This window comes from Nanorana parkeri, unplaced genomic scaffold (genome assembly GCF_000935625.1).
Source record: "Nanorana parkeri isolate BGI_ZX_2015 unplaced genomic scaffold, ASM93562v1 scaffold1603, whole genome shotgun sequence".
In the NCBI taxonomy this organism is placed as follows: domain Eukaryota; kingdom Metazoa; phylum Chordata; class Amphibia; order Anura; family Dicroglossidae; genus Nanorana; species Nanorana parkeri.
In genome coordinates, this window is record NW_017307871.1 from 196,372 (window position 1) to 218,320 (window position 21,949).

A 21,949-nucleotide genomic window follows, 5' to 3' on the forward strand; every position below is an offset into this window, starting at 1 on the left:
CGGGATGGGGGCGGTTTGTGGTGCACGGTGACCTGCCCAATTTGCTGATGTTACTGGTTGCCAGGAGCTGGGTGGGACGTCAGCCAAACCAGTGACGTCAGTGAGTTGGGGGGAACACAGTTCAGAGTGTTACAGGTTGCTAAGAGCTATTAGCACCCTGGGACGCACTGGCCTGAAAGGGAGTGGCAGCTGTGCCCCCCACGTCATCCAATGAGATGATGCCTGGGGCAACTGGGGCTATACCAGAGAGTGTCACTTGAGTAATATTATGGGTTGTGCCCAGCTGCAGTCTCAGGGTTTTTGGATGTTTACACAAGATTTGTGTTAAAATGAATGGTGTGGGAACAGGTCTTTTTCATAAATTGTAGGGATCCAAATAACTCTGTGCCGGAGGTACAACAAAGTCATCTATCCATTGTCATTTAGGTCTAAATAAATTATATGTTTGGTCGGGAAACTGAACCAAGAAGTATAATGCTACAGCATACAATCTGGTAAAGAGAGACCTTCCATCGTTAAAGGCTTATGTAGAGATCTGTAGGATAAATGAGAATTTTGTTTCTAACTAGGTAAAAAGTCTTTCAGGAATGTATACATGGGGAGTGGACCAACTTATGTATTAAATCCTATTCCAATGCTGTCTGCTAATTTACATAGTTACATAGTATTTGAGGTTGAATTAAGACACCGATCCATCAAGCTCAACCTTTGTGTGTCTGCATGTGACTGTGCATGTGTGTGTGTACACAAGTCCCTGTGTGGTCTAGTTTTAAGAGTACCTGTACCCCTGTATGTTATGGTCTCTGAGGAAGGTATCTAAATGCTTTTTGAATGATTCAATACTCTCTGCTGGTACCACTGCTTGTGACAGCGAGTTCCAGAATTGAACCTCTCTAACTGAAAAAAAGCCCCTTGTGGTTAAATCTTTTCTCCACCAGTGTTAGGTTGTGGCCTCTAGTCTTTGTTATGGAGTTTACCGTAAACAGTTTATTGCTGATGTTGTCATCACCACTAAACATTTTGTACATCAAAATCATGTCCCCTCTTAATCTCCTCACTTCCAGCGTGAACAAGTTTAAATTTAGTAACCTTGTCTCATAGCTTAGCTCCTCCAGCCCCTTAATTTGTTTAGTTACCCTTCTCTGGACTCTCTCCAGCTCATTAACATCTTTTCTGTGGATTGGTGACCAAAATTGAACCGCATACTCAAGATGAGGCCGAACCAGTGATCTATAAAGTGGCTAAATTATCGCTTTGTCTCTACAGTACATTCCCTTTTTAATACAAGACAGTACTCTGCTCGCTTTGTTTGCCGCAGCCTGGCATTCCATACTATTGTTCCATCTGTGGTCTACTATGACCCCCAGATCTTTTCCATTTCTGACTTCCCTAGTGGAGTACCCATTAATATGTATTCCTCTTGCCTGTTTTTAACCCAAAAATCACACCTGGGCGTCTTTCTCCTGAGTTTAAACTGAGGAGAAACATGAATTTAATATCTCTGCCTTCTCCCTGTCTTTTGTGACTAATCTCCCGTTTTTGTCTTTTATTGGGCCGACCTGCTCTTTCTTTACCCTTCTACTGTTTATATACCGGAATAATTTGTTGGGGTTCTTTTTACTGACTGTGGCGATATGCTTTTCATGATCTATTTTAGCTGCCCAGATTTCATGTTTACATCTCTTATTGCATTCCTTGTAGTTCTGGAATGTTAATGCAGTCCCCTCCATCTTATATTTTATAAATGCTATCTTCTTTTCTTTGATGTATTGTTTTACTGTTTTATTTAGCCATGCAGGCTTAGTTCTTGATCTTCTATTTTTGTTTCCCAATGGTATGCATTTTGCAATAGCATTGTGTAATGTTTTCATAAAACAATCCCGTTTACGTTGTCCCAGTTAGTGTCACATACTAGGTGATACAGATGAATAATAGTTGCAACACTCATTACAACTGTGTTTATCCACATATGTAATGCTGAGGAGACTTAGGCCAGGTCACAGATCGCGCAGCAGTCGTGCACAAAACAGCGCGGATTGCTGTGCGGTTATGGAGTCGAACACTACCACTCATCGCACTGGTGGTGCCATTCTTTTCTAATGGTTCCATACTGCGATTCTCCACATGCAAAAAGCCGTGTGTTGCGTGTCGCAAAAAAGGAAATGGGCATAAAATTGGAGTTGCTATTGACCAAACACATTCCTTGTTTAGGTGTTCCATAAAAAAAAAAAAGGTAAAACAAATCTTGTTGCTTTTAGCAACGATCCAGTTATGTGCTTATTTCATTTTTCAGTTTTTATTAATCAGCTCCAATAAGACAGAAGTACAAAATACGAGTTTTACATTTTTGCTTACACTTCAGAGTATCTTAGTAATACTCAGGTCTGAGTGACTTTCTGCCAAAGATTACTCTATCACCTATTCATAATTGCATCTCTTTTTGTCCTACATTACCCTCTCTCATCCTAACTTTAGCAGCAGATGCAGTTATTTATTCCCCCCAGATTGAAGGGACAAAATGATCATCAGAAAATGCCCTGACTTTCTGAATTACGTGGTGTAATATTGACCGAATATACACATCAGCGTGTGAGTTTTCAGCTGCACAGGAAGTCAAAAAGCTTGTGGTTTCAAGTACGAAGACAAAACCCTCCAAAAAAATGTTTTTTTCTCTGAATCTTGTAGCTGAAAGACTTTCATACAGAACACAAGTGTAAACTTGTAGACACTTATTCTAAAGTTTAAACATTTCGTCATGTATGGGGTAAATATAGCGAAGAATCTGCTTATGGTAAGTGATTCTTTCTCATTGCCTTTTGTGAAATGACTATTGTTTGAACGGCTCTGTAATGGCTCATGAGTGTGTTTAACTCTCTAATGTGATCATGGAGCTAAAGGATTTCTGCTGTATAAACATCGCAGCCCACTGAAATGCGGGTAGAAGGTGCATCCTACATCTTTAGGAGATTACCTTTTACCCATATCAGCTATTATTCTTGTTGTGTGGGCATTTATTAAATATATGAGTTAAAGCCATCTATATATAGAAGTCTAAAATAACAGGAAATCAGACATTGAAACTTTAACCATTATTCTGTATGGAAACAAAAGGTTGCAGCAGAGTTGTTTACGTTGTACTTTAAACAAAAAGAATCTTGCTTCAGGACACATTTCTTTTGACTACTTAAAAAATACATTTTGTTATATATTATGTTTGGTGTTTTGTAAGTTTTCTAGTCAAATGAAGTTATTTTTGCCATGGTTGAGATTTTTCTTCTGTTTATATGCAGGTATTTTTGCCAGCACAATCTCTACATTAAAGCATATTTAATACCAAAGCCTTTTTCTTTGGTTTGGATAGAGGAGGAGATTGCTATCTGTGTCCTATTTAAAGAGGAATTTTACCCACCAATTTAATGTCTCCCAAAACAGGCTCTTGTCAAGGTTGCCAATGTGCGCATTTAGGCTCTCAAGAGAACTTTCAAGCTCTCTTGTTGTCATAACTGGTCACATGTGGAGCTGTTGTCATAGCTGGTCACATGTGGAGCACCATGTCAACTGTGATCTAAATAGAAGCTAAGATGGCACCTTCCTTGGCTGTAAAGGAGAGGAGTCAGAGTGGAAAGAAGACAGGCTGTCAACAGACAAGTGCCCTCAGGCTGTTGCCTTAGGCGGCATCTCATGTGGGGCGGCAGGCAGAGCAGCATGGCTGCTCTGCTGCACAATGTTTGCAGTGTGCCTGATGCCCCCTTTCCGGCCAGAGTGTTCCAGGTTGCTAAGAGCTTGGCGGTAAGATGTGTAAGGGCCCTACATATCTCTCCACTCAGCTCTTGACAATCTGGGACTCAGATTGGCAGGATCCTGGCTTGGCAGGATGCTGCACCTCCTACGGCTTCAGGCGGCAGAAAAGCTAGGGACACCCCTTGCCCTGAGTTCTAGGACAGGCAGAAGGACTGGCATTGTGTACAAAAGCAGATAATGAGGAAGAGCCTGTTGTAGCAGTAAAATGGTGCCTGAATAGTGTATGACACACAAAAAGAGTAATCTCCTATTAGTCAGCACTTTCTCTTATTGGTGCAGTGTGCTCCAAAGGCAACGAGGCTGTTCGGAGTAGTGTAAGGCCTGTCTGGCCATACAGACAGGTGCTCTTACCAGAGTGGCATCTGGTAGTAATGACAGTGGCATACTATTATTATTATTATACAGGATTTATATAGTGCCAACAGTTTGCACAGTACTTTACAATATAAGGAAGACATTACAATCACAATATAAATCAAGACAAGATGGTAAGGAGGGCCCTGCCGCTGAGGGCTTACAATCTAAAAGGGAGGGGGAAGTGATACATGAGGAGGGAATATCTTAAGAAAAAGACTGTGCTTGAACAGGAAGGTAGCCTACATGGCTCAAGCTAGGTGACTAAAATAGCAAGAAAGCTAAAACAACGTAAAATAAACATGAAGTAGAATATGTTGAGTTCTTTGTCATGAAATGAGAAATCTATCATGTAAACTTACTGAAAAAGTTATAAAAGTTATGACTGACACAATGGAATGTTCTATAATGGAATATTCACTTAAGTTGCCAGTCTACTAATTGTAGTATGAACAATAAAAGTGTAAACAGTGAATGTCCTTTTTAATTTAACTATAAATGTGACCAACTAGGTGAAGGGCATATAGCTAAACTGCCTATTAAGCTAATAGCGCTATATTTAGTATATATGCCAAGTGTGCTTGTTCCAGAACAGGCAAGGTTGAGAGAGTATGGTGGAGGGGTTTTAGGATCTGTGGATAGCGCAGGGGGGAAGCTGAGGTTCAGGGGCATATGGGTGCTTCCTGCAGGCATGGGGTGACAGCAGGGGTATGCAGTCATGAAGTTAAGGGACAATATGCATAGGCTTGGTGAGGGAGTGAAAGCAAAGTAATTAAAGAGAGAGTGGTGCAGCCATGGTAGTGAGAAATGGGAAGGGGGGTTAGGGTATGCAGTTGCAGTGCAGGAAAAAATGAGTCTGTGGGTGACGTGGTGGTGATGGTGGTGCAAGCATGTTGGTGAGAGTGAAGAAAAGCTCATACAGGTGTGTTGCTTAGAGGAAGGTTAAAGGGGCAGTAGTTAGAGGAAGAGGTGGTGATGGCAGGGGTAGGTTAGGGTGTACAGGTGCAGTGTAAGGGTGGGTGTTTGTGCAGGCATAGAGTAAGTAGCATGCACAGGTAACATTGTAAGAGGAGGGTACAGGTGAAGTGGTAATAGGGTGGTGATAAGTAAGTGGGAGTATGCAGGTCCAGTGTTGAAAGTGGGGTAGAGGATGGGGGTCAGTTTGCAAGAGGGGTGCTAGCGTGTGTGGAGGGTGTGCAGCTGTGGGATGAGAGCACAAGGAAAGTGTGCAGGCATGATAGTGGGAGCAAAGGGGGGCCTGTATGCATTGGGTGAGTGTGTGTGTGTGTGTGTGTGTGTGTGTGTTTGTGGTGGGGGTGACCTGTACAGATGCATTGGTGAGAGTGGAGGTGCAATAGTAAGAAAGAGGCAGGTTGCCTGGGGGGGAGCATTCACAGGTATTGTGGTGAGAGGCAGGGTAAGGGTGATTTGGTGGAAGAGAGGGTGCAGGTATGGTGGGTAGAGACAGAAAAGGGGTACAGGTACAGAAGGTGGTGGTGGAAGGTTGGCTGCAGGTACAGTGGGTTAAGACAAAGACGTAAAAAAGTGTGCAGATACAGTGGGCAATGAGAAAAGTGGGGGCAGGTGCAGTGGGTGATGAGAGAAGGGGGAAGCAGTAAGGTGGAGATGGTCTGCAGAGGTGAAGGACTGGACACATAGTTACAGAAGGGAGGTCTAGACTGACAGGTGGTGGGCTATGGTAAGAGAGAGTGTACTAATATAAGGAGAGGATGGAGGTAAATGATGACAGAAAGGTCACAACGTCATAAATGGGGGTGTAAGATAGTCGAGTATGGTAATATGAGAGAGAGTGCTACTGGTGGAAGTGTAAGCTGGGGAAACAGTGACAAGAGGGGGGAATCCTCTGTAAGAATATGGGCTAGCAGGAGGTGATGCTCTTTACTGATATGCACTTTTATGTATTCCGCATATGAGCACATCACCACTATGGAGGTGGCAGATGGTGTGTTGCCGTTCCTTTTTTGTTCTCTCATCAGGTCTGCCCTGCTATGTTGCTTTGATGGGCAGGTCTAAGAACAGTGCGGCAGAGAGCAGGAAGCAAGACGATGAGGGAGGCTGTGGGTAGCAATGTCCATAGACAGAGAGATGGGACCATGGGGATGAGTGAGGCAGCAGGCAACAATGGCCATAAACGGGGAGAGAGACACAGAGAAGAGTGGGCATGGAGGTGCAGTGTACAGCGAAAGTCCAAGATGCAGGTTGTAGTTGGTGTACAACAAAATGGTGTTGAATCGACACATGCACCGTAGATACTAATAGCCTGTTAAACACCAGGCTATGAATAGCTACTAAGAATGCGCCGTTGCGATGTGGGTACTGCCTTCTCCATATTGCTGTTTCATTTATCTACGCTTATTGTCTGTGCCGCTTACCGCCCATGCCGCTTTTAGGAAAGAACCTGGCGGCCATCATGTAGAAGTTCAGGGGGAACACTTAAACTTTATGTCAATTTCAAAGCCACATTTTCCATTCCCATGCAATACAAGTATTTAGCTAAACTCACATTCTCTATTATTATTATATTTCCTGTATTCTTATTTAAAAATTACTATAGCATATATGTATATACATATGAGTACAAAATTGTTGGTACCTTTACAGATCATTGAAACAATGCTTCATTGTCACTAAAAAAGTGATGAAATTAAAAGAAATTGTTTCATGTATACCAGCATGCTATTTGTATGTGACGGAGAGAAGCAGAGGGGGAAAGAGGCTAAAGGATCTGGTCTAGCAGCCAGGTGGGACCAAGGTTCGGATGAGTATATCTTTGTTATTTTAAGGGGTAAGTTTTTTTCTGAGCAGAGGTCTTCTCTAAGGTCCGTGGGATGTAGCCAACCTCCCAGAATGTGGCTGAAAGAGGAAAATCAACCCCAGATTGAACAGACGGACGGTAAAATTGGTAGAAGAAGAGCGTGGTCTCAAAGTAGGACAATTCAGGAGGACTCCACTGTTGACAGAATAATAAAGCCAGACTGGAATTTGTCAAAATGCATATTGACAAGCCACAATGCTTCTGGGAGAATTTCCTTTGGGTAGATGAGACAAAGCTAGAGCTTTTCGGCAAGTCACATTAGCTCTCTATTCACAAATGAAAATATGATGCTGTCAAAGAAAAGAACACCTACTGTGAAACATAGAAAAGCTTCAGTTATGGACTCATGTTGTAATGCAGAACATAGGGCATGCATGCCCAATTCCTACTGGGAAGCTCCCCATGAGGCACTAAGAGACATTGCTATAAATAGAAATAAATTATTTCTACACATTATGTGCAATGCATTCATAATATAATTGCATTTACAATCATTACCTAGTTACAGAGGCAACCGAAATCTGAATGTGCATGAGTGAAAAAAACTGGCAATCAGACCTGTAATACAACTCCTTATTAACAACTAACTGTGCTAAATTAAGCTATGGTTTATGTTTAAACCACAAAAAATATGCAGCTAATTTAAACTCGAGAGCCTCAGAGAATAGAAGAGAGTGCTTCATTTGTAGGTGGCTATAATTATTGCATGGCCTGAAAGCTTTGAAACCTGCAAACTGTACAGATTTTTTAGAAGAAATATTATAAGCATAGTGCAATGTTAGAATATACTGTAAGCGTATACTGCAATGTTAGAATATAAGAATACTGCAATGTTAAAGGAGAACTATGAGGTGAGTGCTTTTCACTCACCTCATAGTTCTAGCCGAACTGTTACAATGAGACTGTCACAGGTCGGCTCACAAGTGACGAGAGAGCATGGAGCCGCTTCCCGGTCAATCGCGAAACCGGGCAGCGTGTAATGACGTGCTGCCCGGCTTCCTGATACCGGAAGTACTCGTGCTAGGCATCGGAGCATTTGGGCGAGTACGAGTACTTGCCCAAATACTCGGAATCGGCACCAATATCGATACTAGTATCGGTATCGGTGCATCCCTAATTTTATTTGTTACATAGTCTACTTTAACATGGAAACATTCTACATTGACATACTAGTAATGAACAAACATTCATTTGGTAAGATATGCATTTAAATTACTTACAGGTTTTCCATCAGCTCCTGGGGCACCCTGCTCTCCTATATGTCCTTCACTGCCCTATGGGAAGAGTTAGTTAATGAAAGTCTAAAGTTTATAGTAGAGCAAGAGGTCCATTGGGTTCCTCCACCATTTTGTACATGCAACTCTATGTTCATGATGTCTATGTGTTCAGAATGTAAGGCTATATTTCACAACTACCTGCTTTAAAGAACAATCTTTACACTTAGCAAAGAGATCAGGTAGGGAAATATAAAACTTGATTATATTAGGTGCCAGAATTATGTTGTCTCGCATGACTGAAGCCTCATTGCCATTTTTAAGCCTGTAAAAGAGTTTTGACCAAACCAGCTGATGCTGGAAGAGATAAAAAGGTGTGCCAATAATTCATGTTCTTTAGAAACACATACCTTTTCCCATGCCCACTAATAATCTTACCACATTGCACACTTTGCAAGTTTGCATGATATACCTTCTTTAGCCCCCATAAACCATTAAAGGACTACAGTAGTTGGTGTTGTTTTCCCACCAGGCCAAAAATCCTCATTCCTTCCCTGTTCTGGCAGCATTTATAACACTTGTTAAAGGAGAACTATGAGATGAGTAATTTCCACTCACCTCATAGTTCTAGCCGACCTGTGACAATGAAACTGTCAAATGCGGCGTCTCAGTATACCGCGAGCTGTAGCTCGCGGTATACTGAGCTTAGGGTGACGGGAGGACGCTAGTTTGTGTCCTCCCGTTACCCTAAGGAGAACTATGGGGAAAAGCCCTAACCCCATAGTTCTCCTTTAATCCTGTGAATTAAAGTATACAAAGAACATTCCAAATTCACTGTGTCAAGTAAAATTAAAATATAAAAGACATTGAAATATGGTATAGTATACTTTCTGATAGCTACAAGGATCCTACATGTATTATGCGTATGTGTCTTATGCACTTTCAAAATATAGATCACTAAATAAACCTCAGTACTGTAGATATACTATCTTACCCTTTAGAAGGACAAAATCATAAACCCTTGGATTACTGGATGTGAAGAACTGGTCCAGGTTCTCAGTTTTGTGATTCAGGTACTCATTTGCCCACTCTAACATGTCCTATCTGAAAAACATCCTCAACAAGGCAGGTTGCATCAATACAGAGTAGATAACACTGGAGGTATGGATACTGGTGAGCGAGCTACTTGTTTGTTTGTGTTGAAGTGTAGATGACACTGATAGCATGCAGAGCGAGTCGTGTGTGCTGTGTTACACATATCACCAATGGCATGGATAATGGGGGAAGAGCTATTTGTCACAGAATGCAAATTGCACTGGCAGCATGGATACTGAGGAGAGAAATGTGTGTACTGGGGACAAGCTCCTCTGGTCTGTCCCTTTGGACATCTCTTCTCATGTGTGCATTAAATCGGTAACATCTGGAAAATTATGGATATAACATTATATGGTGTAGATACATTTCAATAAAGTCATGGTAGGAAGAACACCACAAACCTTTTAAATGTATTACTCTGAAAACAAATTATCGTTGAATAATGTCAGCAGCAAAATGTTTCAAGGTACATTCACTTAAAAACAGTTTTATTTTTTAAGATACAGAAATAAAGTGACAAAAAAAAATAAACTGAACATACATCCATACAGGTTAGAAAAAATACTTTGGGTAATACATATAATTCTTCTGGCTGATACCTTTATATACAGATTGTGCCAGTGTTTGTGCCAGTTGTAATGCACAGGAGGGGGAAAGAGAGAGCCAAAGAATTGATATCAAAAGTGGTTAGGGCATTATGTGAAAAATGTCCACACTATTCACAATATTTTCACTACTTAGTATTAGGGGTTTACAGGCAATCTTCATAAGGAAGATAAGATGACAGATTTAGGATAAATTACTCTGAAATGTCATCTTATGTAATGTCACACATGTGTAATTCTAACACTTGCCGACAAATACAATGAAATTGAAACCAAGTCGTACATCAAAGAGCTAGACAGCTTTATGGTGCACGGATACTGATGACAGTAATGGATGGCCCTGGGCTGCTGAATGACACTTCCTGCAAATTAGTTTATACATTTACTAGCCAAAGTTTTTCATAAAGATATTTTCATACCAAGTGTTTTTAAAAAAACATTCTATTAGCAATACTAATTGTTTTACACGTTATTTTATACGTTTATCTAAGATTCTCTAATTTAATTTAGATGTCTGTTGATACTGGTACTAATGTAGATTAGGATGCTATTAGGGTTAAAACTGGTGCTGTCTTTTGAAAGCGGGCACCTTTATCTAAACAACAGATAGCTAAAAATCCAACAAGCCATTATAGATCTTACTGCCACTTACTTCTTTTAAGCTGGCCGGGGCCTTGTATAATACAGAAAGATCTAGTCTTGGAGATGCTAGTATGTGGTCTCATAAGATTTCTTCATGGCCCAAATGGCCCACCTGTGCTCCTCAACAACTGAGTGTACCCAAGAGTACAGCTAGTCCAAAAAGAGTTTCATTTGCAAACTATGTACAAAAGAACAGTATATTGAGAAATTCCAAGGGGCTGATTTATAAACTTTTAACACAGCTTTTTGCTTTGCAAATGAGATTCGCACTGCTGTATGGCCATTAGTTAGATCAGCTCCTAAGTGTTATGTATGAAGTTTCAAATCATCATGGAAAATAGGTAGCAAGTGGTGTGTGCTGGAGTGCAGACTGGTGGCATGGATACTGGGGACTTAGGGTGTGTGTTGGAGTATAGGCCTCACTGGTGGCATGGATACTATTTTTCCTAATTTAGTTACAGGTATTTATATAGCACCAACAATTTTTTTACACAGCACTTTACATAGTTGCACATTCACATCAGTCCCTGCCCTCAATGACCTTACAATCTATCTCACATACAAGGGCCAATTTAGACAGGAGCTAATTAACCTACCAGCATGTCTTTGGAGTACCCATTGGGACATGGATACTGGGGAGTTAGTGGTGTGTATTAGAGTGTATATCCCACTGGTGTAATAGATACTAGGGAGTATGTGTTGTGTGCTGGAGTGTAGATCTCACTATACAGTATATGTGGAAACCACACCACCATACCTTGGGTACTCTTTAAAATGTGGTTTACTCTATTGTACGGAGCACCAAGTGATCATTACACTACTGAATTACTTCATTTAGAAAGCCCCAAGACTTTAAAGACACAGAAACACACAAAAATCCAGGCAGCTGAAAACTTCACTCACGCTGACATACAAATCTGCTTACAGAAAAATATGGCAGCAGGTCGAGCAACTCGCAAGTGAACAGCGACGAAGCTCACCAGCACTAAGCCTTGCTAGCTGGCAAAGGGGACTAAATAAAATATGCCTAGCATTTAAATGAATAACAGCAGAGGTCTCATCACCCACAAATATAATCATGGGGATGCTTGCACATTGCCTGGCCAGCACATGAACATGACACCTTGGGTAAATGAATGTAAGTGTTTATGTACTAAATGATCACTGTTTGGTTCTGGGTCAGCTCACAACTAATAAAGAGGTAATTGCCTAATAAAGAGGTACTTAGTTGTTGGAAAGATTCTGCAGGTTTAACCGATGGTGCTGGAGACATGACTGGCCCCTTCTTGCTTTATTGGGAAGAACACAGACAGGAACAGGAAAAGACAGGAACACAGAGACAGGAAATACATCATAGCCATTTAATTCCGTTAGGAAGAACATTACATTATTCAAGCATGAACTCAACACTAACACCTATTGACAGAACTGATAATCACAGTATAATATATGAGAATGGTTGTTGCACCTATGCCTGTTTAAACAGCATGCTAACATTAATACAGTTTTGGCTGTTGCCAGCACAGCGTAGATCTGTTTACAATTTGTGGCTTCACAGATGGAAAAGACTAATTATGTTAGTAACAGAGATGGCTAAATGTGGAGCAAAATACATGTAAAATCTTTCAAGATTCCACAGCCAATTATTAATTATAGCCTCACACTAAAACACATGGGTTCAATTAAAAAGGGCTTCAGCATGTTGATGAAGGATGCTTGTTAACAAAATAGCTGAGGAGGTCATTTAGGAAAAGTGGAAGCTAAATTAAGAACTGAATCATCAACTTCTAATTTAAGGAAAGTCTTTAGAGTGACATTTAAGCTACTATGCATAGCTTACTGTTACATGAGCGTATAGTGTTATTTTTTTGTATTTTTTTTTCTTTATTATTAAAGGGAATAGTGTAATGCATGCCTTTCAACACAGTTTGATGAGTTAGTTAATATATTAGACAGAATTGGCTACAATTCTGTCTACATGTTTCTTCTTGAATTTCTACAAACATTGAAGCTGCCCCTACATTTGAAGGTTAGGCTACCTGACACAACTTGATCTTAGTCATTCACTGTAAGGGTTAAATCTGATCCATGTGGATATTCATGACCTACACCAAACATTCAGATCATACACAAAAAAATATGGTGCTTTTTATACGGGCACTGAAAGGCTGGAAGGTTAATTTGCTCCTGTCCAAATTGGCTCTGTGTGAATGGGAGATTGGGACCTTAGAATGTAAGCTCCTTGAGGGGAAGGGACTGATGTGAATGTGCACTCTATAAAGCGCTGCATAAATTGTCGACACTATATAAATACCAATAATAAATAAATAAACCACATCCCAGTGGCGTCACAAGGGGTGTGCGGCCTGCACCCGGTTGACACCATTGGAGGGGTGACACCAAAATGACTGACAGTCATTTTGGTGTCACCCCCTTCCGAAAAGTCGGGCGCTTGATCAAGGACCGAACGCCCTACAGTATCAGGAGAGAGAGGAGGGGACCCAGCCGCATACATTATCCTGCCGGGTGACTGTCCCCTCCTCTCTTGGTGATGGACGCCGGCAGGTATCAGAAGAGTGCCGCGCGTGCGCGATGACGTCACACGCATGCACAGTGGCGAGTTGGCGGGGTGACACTCGCTAACCGCTCCGGGCGTCACCCAGCCTCAGGATGCCCCTGCCACATGCTAATACACATACACCATTATGGCCCTCATATAACCGTTTGGCCACTGCATTCCGGGCCTTTGGTATTCAAAAGTATACCTGCTGGCTTCAAATGTCAAATGGCCTCTACCCAACTAATCTAGTCATATTCCAATAACTGGCTTGGGTCAGGAGTTTTAATCTTTAAAGTGAACTTGATATGACCTAAAATTATTCTAGATAATTGCCATATACCTTATTTTCTTAGTGTTCAAAATATTCCCCGTGGAGTCTTTCAGGTTGTACAAAGAACATCAATTTTTGCCCAAGTCCAGATTAAAGTGTAGGTAGGGGAAAAATACCAGTGTGCTCCTAACTTCCTGTGCAGTCTATATCTACTGCAATGAAATCCAAAACAATGTTATCAGTCCTGTCCAGTTCTCCTGTTGTACTATCTCGCTGGAGATGAGAAGAGGGAAAGGTGTTCTGTAGACCTGATACACTTCACATCCTAGAGTGACAATGCTGCTCCTCTCTCTATACAGTACAGTAAGTGAGTGTTGTCATCCAACAACAGGAAGTGTGTTACTGGCAGGATTGCCAGGAAAAAATAAAGGGAAAAAAAAAACCAAAAATAACAAATGCATTCACTACATTAAAGGACTGGTAATCTGCAAGATATTTTTTCTTAGTTTTAGAGACACTTTAAGTACCACACTCTGTCATCAGGCTGTCAAATGACTAAAAGATGAGTGGACATTAGGTGCTCTGGCATTTGACAGTAAAATGACAGGGCGTGGGGCATAGTGCTGGAAGGGGGTGGGGATGCCAAATGGTGTCTAAGCTTCAGCACTGTTGTCACTTTAGAAATCTTTTACGGCCCCATTCACATATGGTTGTGGTAGGAATGCGCGCCTGTGTGCATTTGTTTCCCATGTTTGGTGTGCGTCCCCATTAGATCTCTGGATGCACACCAAACGCAGAAAAGTGGTACATGTCGCAAATTTAGTGACATACATTTAGCATTTTCTTCCTGGGCACTTGTGTGCATTCTCACATGCAAGAACGCACAGAGAAAAAGCGTTTGCTCAGCCGCGTTTGGGGTATCATTACCTAGTAATGGTAGCTTAATTGCATTCCGCAATTGCGCATATACCATAACCGCGCATCGAAACGTGCACTTTTATGCACGTTTGGCGATATGCCCCGGTGTGAACGGAGCCATATTGAAATTTTCAAATAGATATCAGCAGTTTGCATTTGGCTTCAAAGCCAAATTTTAATGAATATTGTGATGTCATTCTGTGCGGCCATCAGTCCTTTAAATGGGTTGACTCACTTTGTGGAGCCATTGACAGGAACAGGTCCTGCAACTTCAACACTGCTTACCTAATACCCTAGCCATCACTGTAAACTACTTTTGTGTGTATTATTAAAGTGGATTATTATTAAACGTTCCATATCCATGCTCCACTTTTTACCCTATTACAGCAGTTTGTTTCGACTATCTGATGCAGTAATCACCGAATACGATGATATTTGCTACCAGACTTTAGTTACAGAACAGTGATTCATGTGGCCAAGCTCCTATAAAATAGATTTTGCTGAATTATCTATGTCTTTGTCAAAATAGAACTTTATTATTTATCCATATTATAATATACAGCTAAATATATTACTTATGTCACTTTCCCTTTAAACAAAACCAATTTTCCTTTTTATGATGTAAAAGCTAAATCATTGACCTTTTGAGAGGCTTGTGCTAGGGTAAGGCAAATCACGCATCCCCTGGCATAACTAGATTCATACACTGTCAATTTGTGTAGTAGAGCAATAATTGAACTGATTGCAGTTGCCATGGACGGAAACAACTAATTATATTATCTAGTTACCCAAACATGGATAAGAGGGCTAAATAACATTTGCTCTGGGCTAGGTTCATTCAGAGGTAAGACAGACAAATGCAATAAGCCTGATGGAGCAGTTGGGAAACTGCATTAGTCCATGCGTGCTATGAGGACATAATTCATACACTGCTTAAGTGTTTAGTTCTGCATAGTACATCGCAAGAAAGGATGTCATAGGTGTATAAGGCCATATATAAATTCTGCTGGTCTGCTGTTTAGTATCAGTTTTGAGAAAATAGAAAGATTGCCAGTCCCAGGGTCAGTTTACTGCTAAAACTGTTATAGTTACAAGCTTGACTGCAAGATAACAATCTAGCTAAAGTCCTGGAAATCCAACACAAAATGTTAACGCGGACCTTAAAGTACAACTAAAGGCACATATATACCAGTCTAAACAAGTGCCAGTCAGTTACTATGTGATGCACAAGTCTCATAAAGTAAACAAAAAACTTTCTTTACCTTCTCTGACTGAGCATTCTCCTTTATTGGTTTCTCATACGCTCCCCCTCCCAGACACTGCAGCTCACAGTGGGAGCGTTTCAGCAAGAGAGATAGTGCTGTCAATCCTAAAAGCAGTGCGTCGGGCTAGGTGTGGCCAGATGTGAACTGACAAGCAACAGGCTTGTGAATCAGCAGTAAGAATGCTAAAAGTTACACCCCCTGCAACTTTTTCTGATTCCATTGTAGTGCAAGCAGGCACAGCTTAAATGAGAGTGGCAACTCTACTCTGAATTCAGGGGCAGGGACATCATCACAGGAAGCTGCATTAGGTGGACTCAGGGCCGTCCCTATAATGAGGTTTGCTGAGGCACTTGCCTCAAGCGGCATCACGTGGAGGGTGAGGCAGGCAGAGCGTATGGCTGCTGCCCCCTTTTTCAGCCAGAGCGCTCCAGTTTGCTAAGAGCAAGGTGGGGAGATGTGTAAGGGCTTGACGTCACTAGTTGCCAGGAGCTCATGCCAAGCTCCTGGCAACCAGTGACTAAAGGACTAAGAGGAGTACAGATACACTTATAATTACATCTATCATATAACAATCTAAGAAGCAAGGAAACGTCTACTTATTGATACATAATTACTTTAGGAGGAAAAATAGGAGCAGTTATAAATCATAGCAAAAGCTGGTACTACACATTTGTGGCTAAATTGAGGTTCAGGGGTTAGCGGGTGCAGGGGATGTTGAGAGGTGTCACAAGGCACTTTATTTTCATAAAATATGAGACCATCTCTTCTTTCTCATGTTTGGTGGTCTGTACAGTGAAATAAAAGCTCTAAATATAAAGCAGAACTCATGCCTCCAGTTGTACATTCTAGAAGTAGTTTATACTAAAATAATCACCTGACACAATGGGTACAAAGGTACAGCTTCATTCAGGCTTATCTGGGAAAGCATGATGTCTAAAAATTCCCTTGACCAAGCCAGAATTTGTGTATCACCATAACTGACACTAGTTCCATTCATCACATTTTTAAAATGTATGTGCTGTAGTTTAAATTCAATATACAGATCTTAAAATATATGTGTAATTATACCAGCTAACTTTGAATCCATGATGAAAATCATTAGTATTTGACAAACTACTACTGCATATGCTGTGTACATGGACATAACTACAAGATGTAACTCGTAAAGTCAAAAGGCCCAAACATAGTTGCTATATTTACCAGCTTGCGTTGCACTCTGTTCAGTATAAAGCATTACTCCTCCCATTGCTTTAGATTCCTGCCACTACTGCCCTTTAAAAATCAATGATCCCTCTACTGACTGCTAGGATCCAAGGTTCACATAACATAAACCAAAGCCCTGCATTTAGCCCTCTGGCCACAGGTTGGGAACCAGAGCTCTAAGCCCTCGTTCACACCTGAAAGTTTTGTAGCGCGTTCTACACTCGACGAACGCTCTACAAAACGCTCAAAAATATAAATTTCATTGTATTCAATGGTCTCGTTCCCACCTTGGCGTATTTCCGCCCGTCCCTAACGCGCTACAAAACGTCCCACGCCTGAAAAGGTATATGTACTACTTTGGGCCGTTTTGTTGCGCGTTTCCATTGGGATACAGCCAAGTAGCCTTCGGAAACGTGGTAAAAAACGCGCGACAGACGCGCATATGCAATACGCCTAGGTGTGAACGAGACCTAAGAGACTAATTGTGCCCCTGTATCACTGTAAGTACCCCTTGCACTAGAAGATCTGGAAGATGTCTCGTTCACTGTAACTTGCCTTGAACCACCACTTTGGAAATGCCACATTAATAAAATTATTAAAACGCAATCCAGTTCTGACTGCACATTTTATGTCTTTAGTGTGCAGGGATGAAGAGAGAGTGAGATGGGAAATAGAGAAGGTTGTCAGCACTATTTAGGAGTCTGCTACTGCAGCAAGGGCTGGAATATCTGGTGTCCATCATGTCTCCTCTATGAGGTGTTATAATTACTAAGCCTAGTACCCTGGTACTGGGGTGTGTATTGAAGAAGCCAGAGAGTAAAGCAAGAGCACCAATAAATACATGTGTGTATGGGAGAGCTGTGGTAACCAACTAATGGACTGCAGAGGTTATTCTGGGGGAAAGTGGTCCTACCTCCAGGGCCAGTACCTGTGTGAGTCCAGTGAATGAAGCAATTTTAATAATTGAGCCTTTGACCATTTTAAAAGCCACCAATGTGCCATGATATATCCCAGACACTAAATTGGGGTTTGGTATTGCCATTTGGCCCCACCTACAATCTTAAAGAAGGTTTATTAGGAGCTTTACTGGAATTTACCTGTTAATGACCTATGAACAATCTCAGAAGCATCATAATCCGATTTAAAATGCAAGCAGAATGCTCCAAAGAGCATGCTGTATTTGCTCGTCAACACAAACCCTTATGTAAATAGCACAAACAGTGTAGATATATTATACACTGTATGCTGTAAAACAATGGATAATCCGTAGAGATCAAGAGTAGTGTTCTGATATGAAGGTATCTTTGAAGCTTGTTACCATTTCCACAATAGTTAGCAATTAGACTTTTGAACTTTGACCTCCATATCTAGTACTGTTCATAGTTGTTGCAGCTAAACAGAGAATCTCTCATGACTGATTGAGTGCATGGAAATGCTAAGATATATATTTTTGTTTTTAGTTACAGCTTTTTTTCTTTAAAAGGGAAACTAGACCTTATTTTATTAAAGAGTTTTGCTGGACCCTCAGCTGTTTTCAATTTAAGTTTTCCTCCAGGGCCCTGTGATTAGTTATGCCTCTCGACTTGGTACATAGTTATAGTATTATTGTTTTGCAAGAAGAAAACACAGCATTTTTGCCACCAGGATATTTCCAGTAATGTCTATATTTAAGAAAATTTACTAGTGGATTCCTTTGAGGGGAAAAAAGCCAGACCAATGTTCCGCACATTAATACTACCCTGCACTAGTTCTAGACTTGCTTTTCATTGGCCATCATCCTAAGTCACAGTTCTATGCCAATGAGCACGTGATTTCTGGAACAACACACAGTTTCCCCAAAGTTTGCATGTGGTATTTGAAATCTCACATACTTGTTGTTAGAATAGTAAACGATAAACATTCATTAGCAGTTCTTACTCCATGGGGAAACAGAGAGATGTAGTGTGGAATGTCTGACCTTTTAAACACGTACACTGTCTAGCTATTGTATATTCTCTCATACTTCCTAAATGTTCTTTTAGATTTTAGGTAATATGGGTAATGAATGGAAAGAAAAATACGTAGTTATCTGCAATAAAGCAAAGTTATGCCAAATGGTGTAGGCAGTGTAGACTGTCTAATTAGGCCCTGGCACCCCAATATCAAATACAGTTTTAATATCCTCAACCCCTTTGACTTCCCATATACTTAACAGGCCCACCATATTAGCTCTTTTACCTAAACCCCCTAACCCTCAACACCTATTCCCCAATGACTTTATGAAGAGAAAAATTGGCCTTTTGGCAGTCAGATCATTTTGCCACTCCAATCGCATTTATACGGCCAACTTTAAGGTAACCTTAAACATATGTTTGGAATATTACAGTATTCTTTGTTTTTTTGTTTTACATATTAGATCACCCAGCCATGTATTCATGTTTAACCTGTGTTCAGACTTCCTTCAGTGTTGATCTTACCTCAATGAAGTAACAGTAATTATTCAGAAAAAATCATATCACATGCCTGATTCTCCCCCAGACCTGCTGGTGTCTGCACATATGATCATTTGCTCCACTGTTATCAAAAAGTTCAGGCAGCTGTCATCTTTACATTTAGCACTATTATTGTCACACATGAGGGACAGTCTAATAGATTCTAAAGCACACTCACAAACCCATCAATTGGATTTATTAAAATAAGGTTGATTTCATGTATATACTCAGGCCTTACAAACATAAAAAATGATATGCATTTATGCACTTACCTCTCCAAGCCTTACAAATCATTATCCATTTTCCAATACCTACCCTTAACAGTGTCTTAAAAGTGTATTTTCAGACATGATATATACCTGTCAAACAGCAAACAGTTTCCCAGCACACTCACCAGCCAGCATGCAAAAAAACTTGTCTCACCACTAAGGTTAAAAACAGAGGTTTAGATACACGTCTTCTGCAGAAAATGTGAAAGCCGCACCGCCTCGCCAAGGCACCTCTATATACTGTGTGCCTAACTCTAAACTATGAGAGTCTCCATCTTGGAGCACATGTAGTAAAAGATAGAATTGGGTGCAGGTTTCTCAGGAGGAAGCCCAACCTCCTTAAAGGCACAAGAACGCCCCCGCACATCACAACGGCAGCTGGGACCCCCCATGTGTCACTGCACCAAATCAGTCAAGTAAAACAAATGGCAAACGCACCCATCAATTTGTAACCAGCTCTAAGCAAGGTGCACATGGAAGGGCTTTATATCTGTTTTTAAGAGACAAGTTTTTTTGCATGCTGGCTGGTGAGTGTGCTGGGAAACTTTTTGCTGTTGTACTGTATAAAGCCCTTCCGTGTGCACCTTGCTTAGAGCTGGTTACAAATTGATGAGTGCGTTTGCCATTTGTTTTGCATATACCTGTAAAAGTCTCCTTTGGGTAGACACCTGAAAGCCTTGACACTGCTGCTGGGAGCAATTATCTTGGATGAGATGTGATGTTGGCAGCCCCAGCAGACTCAGGCCTGTCACTCAAGTGACACCATAGTATTCCACCTCACTCCAGCTGTAAAAGCTACAAAAAAAGGTTATGTAGCAAGGAAAGGGGAGGGGCAGAAGAGCCGAGCCAGCACAGAGAGTAATTAGAAAGCCCAGAAGAAGATAGGGATATAACATGCAAAGAGGGAGTGGGCTGTGCTAGGGAACTGACCCTTCTGCAGTAGTCAAATTTGATTTAAGAGGAATTTCAGAGGCATATCTCAAATCAAGGAAAAATAATGTATAGAAAGGAAAGTGCTACAAAAAACATTAAAACATTTTTACAGGGTTATTCACAAAAGGATGAAGAGTTTGGTGAAGGCAGGAGAAGTGAACAATTTCTAGGATAACATAGCTGAACTGGAAAGTGAGTTGAATTGGAGAATTTTTCCAAATCAGCTATGTTGTCCTATATTGTTCACTTCTCCTGCCTTCTTCAAACTCTTCACCCTTTTGTGAATAACCCTGTTGATTTTCTGTGCTTTTACCTGTAATTGTTTAGAGTTGACGACAGGGTCTCTTTAAGGTATGCAGCATTATAGTTATTTACAAAAGTATATCTTCCCTATCTACAAATGTGTTATGGCTGCAGGAGATAAAGGTGATAAATTCTGGTATATCACATCATAGATTTCTGATGATAATGGTGCCAGGCATGGCCTGATGTCTCCACATCAGAACTAGTACCCCCTCTAGCTTGTACACGGGGGGGTTGGCATGTACAGTTCAAAATGATTGCCCACTTTTAGTTACTATGTCCAGACCAGAACAGTTTGTTCCCGGACCAAAAAAGCATCTTAATGTATCCCTATGGTATTTCTGGGTTCTGTTTACGCAGAGCAGTCTGTTCTGGTCCAGATGAAAAAAAATACTGCTTGTCTCATTTTCTCTGGACTGTAATGCACTGGAACGCATGTTAATGCATCATAAATGCATGCAAATGCACTGGAACGCACTGGACTGCACCCAAAAGCACATTTTAAGCCAAAGAAAAAAACCTGCAGCGGAATGCACTGGAGTGCAGCAAAAATGCACTGCAGTGTATTTGCAGATCTGCTCTAGATCTGGCCCGGACATAGTGTGAACATAGCCTTATTCTCTAATATTGTTGTGTTTACTTCAAATTACCTAATCCATCCTCGTCACATTAACTATTCATTATTGTCTACTGTTTTCCCAGCTTTACAGAGAGAGAGTGCTAATGAAATGTTTACTGTAGACTCCCTAGTGAAATTTGCAAACACAAATAAACCTTATATTTACTTACCAGAAAGCAACAGTTAGCTGATTAACAAAGTGACTGAAGGTAAAAGTCAAGACACATGGACTGTATGCCACTGAGAGAAAGATTTAGATGCCTTTTAAGTCAGGTTTGCCTGAGAAAGATTTTCACAACTGATCTATAACTGTTCACACATGGAAGAAGCAGACTATATAATTGGGTCATATGCTGACTGGATCTCTATGTTGAGTGTATGTTGCCATTCCATAACTTCTTCCAAGACTAGTCCATATCGTTGTTTATTTGGTCTAATAGCAGAGAGGCTAGTTCCATAAAAATATTTCATTTGATTGAATGGGTATCAACAATGTTTGGGTAACATTAAATAGGTACAGTATATAGCCCTACATAGTTGTACTGTAATGTTTGAATAGAGCATTGTTTCTGAATAACATATATCTCTTT